The sequence below is a fragment of the Ovis aries genome, chromosome Y (assembly GCF_016772045.2).
Source record: "Ovis aries strain OAR_USU_Benz2616 breed Rambouillet chromosome Y, ARS-UI_Ramb_v3.0, whole genome shotgun sequence".
NCBI lineage: Eukaryota > Metazoa > Chordata > Mammalia > Artiodactyla > Bovidae > Ovis > Ovis aries.
In genome coordinates, this window is record NC_082741.1 from 11,924,267 (window position 1) to 11,926,591 (window position 2,325).

The 2,325-nt window shown below is 44.1% G+C and overlaps 1 pseudogene; it reads right to left on the minus strand.

Annotated features, from left to right (window-relative positions):
• Positions 1-457: 457 nt before the first annotated feature.
• On the minus strand, positions 458-2,105 carry LOC132658908 (zinc finger protein 280A-like; annotated as a pseudogene).
• Positions 2,106-2,325: the final 220 nt, after the last annotated feature.

Genomic DNA, 2,325 nt, shown 5'->3' on the forward strand with positions numbered 1-2,325 from the left:
GTGGTGCTGGAGAATGGAGAAGACTCTTGAGAATCCCTTGAACTGCCAAGGAGATCCAACCAGTCAATCCTAAGGGAAATCAACCCTGAATATTCAGTGGAAGAATGGATGCTGAAGCTCCAATACTTTGGCCACCTAAAGGGAAGATTCGACGCATTGGGTGGGGTGGGGTGTGGGGGAGGGGATCTGATGCTGGGAAAGATTGAAGGCAGGAGCAGAAGAGATGACAGATGACAAGATGGTTGGATGGCATCAGCAACCAAATGAAATTAGTTTGAGCAAGTTTCAGGAGATGGTGATGGACAGGGAAGACTGGCATACTAAAGTTCATAGGGTCACAGAGAGTCAGACATGACTGAGCAACTGAACAACAAAAGCCAGGCAGGGTCTTTATGTACAGCTGGCTGAACCTCCATAGGGCTTTTTCAAATTTCTGAAGTGGGTAGAACATAATTTTTTAGCCAAATCCCTTGCTGCAACACATCTGGAATATTTTTTTGTTCGTAGTCAAACTTCTTTGTAGTATTTTTCTGGGTAGCACTTGGGAGTCAGTGTTCCTCACAATGATGGATAGTGTCTCTCTTAGTCCCAACTGAACTGAAGTTCAGATCATGACCTCTGTCTCAGGAAGCATCCCTCGCAATTGTTCTGGCCTTTTGAATGACTGGTGATTCCTGGTTTGGTGCTCTGTCTTTTTCTTCAGGTTCAAACACTGTAGCCAGCACTTGGAACATGGAAAGATCTTCTTGTTCCAGTGTATCCAAGCATGATTTAAGAAGGATGTCACAAGTTTGAAAATTTTGAGGCAAAATAGACAAAACAAATTGTTCGTGTTTCAATGCCATGTTCTAAAATATGCCTCTACATTGGCAAAGGCTGACAATCTGTAATTGCAAACACAGCACACATAGGGCATTTTGCCAGGTTTGTGACTGTCCTTCATGTGCTGTAAGAGAACCTGATCTGTTTTGAAGGACAATTCACAGATATTACAGACCGTGGAGGGCTTCCAGGAAGCATGGACACTTTCCATGTGACACTGCAGCTGGAACGAGGTGGGAAACTGGCTGTGGCAGTGCTGGCAGGTAGTTTGGGTTTCTCAACTGTCACCCTTCTGCCTCTCAAGCTCTAGATGGTTCCTCCCGTGGGTCATAAACTTGACAATTTTTACAACTCTAAAGCAGCTGAGGCATTTGAAAACTGCATGAATCTTCTGTTCTGGCTGTCCATCTCTTGTATGCTGTCCATAGTAAAAGTCAGCAAGTAACATGATCAGATTTCCTTTCATGGGATCAACAATCTTGCTCTAATTTGCTAGAGGCCAAAAGTCTGTTTTCTGCAGCCCTTCCAAGCTACTGTTCTGTCTGGATCCATAAGACTGAAGCACACCTGGTCATTTGCATGAGTCCATGAAAATGATGCCCCATCATGAATATGGCTGTATGAGTTCGGGAGATCTTCCAAGGTCATAATCATGTTCTTTTAGGAGAGATTCCTGGTAGGACCATGATGGAGGCAAGTCCCCCTGGGATTCCATCACTGAGTTTAAGTCTTTTGGGATTCTCACTGTTAAAGTTTACATCTGAAGTGGGACATCTCTCTGAACTAAGAGGACTTTCACCTTTGCCTCCTAATGAGAGAACAGCTCCAGTAGACAGTGAGGCAACGGAGACAGCAATTCTGAATTCTGAATCATGGCTTGCAGAGAACTCGTTTTATAATCAGGTTTAGACCAAGACTCGAAAATAATAGGAGTGTCTCTTCCTCCCCATTCAGACTGAGAAGCTGGACAGATGGCCACTGGCTGTGATGCCGGGGTCCTGAGATTTGCAGGTTGTAACTTACAGGAGGAGCTGCACTCACGTGGCTCTTCTTTCTTCTTGAAGATTAGTCCATGGTCACTCTGTTCAAAATTTTAGAAATGAGTGGCTTTGAACTTGAAGTCACTCTGACAAAGAGTGTTTCAGCATCCTCATTGACTTGTTCCACTCCAACAAAGACGCCCTTAAGATCATCACCATCCTCATCTCTGGATTTGGACCCTCCAGTCAGTTCTGGGGTTGTGGTGGTGCTTGTGCTTCCTCCCACGGGAAGAGATGGGCCATTTTACAATCACTTTTGGCTTCAAGTGGCCCCTTCTAGGGGTTGTTTTTCTTTTTTTCCACCTAAAGGCAACCACAGGACAAGATCATCGCCTCTGATCTCAGGTGTCACTCTCTGTGGTTTCAGTTAACCCTCAGTTGTTCACGAAAAATATTAAATGGAAAATTTCAGAAATAAATACCTCATAAGTTTTAAATTGCATGTCATTCTGAGTAATGTGAT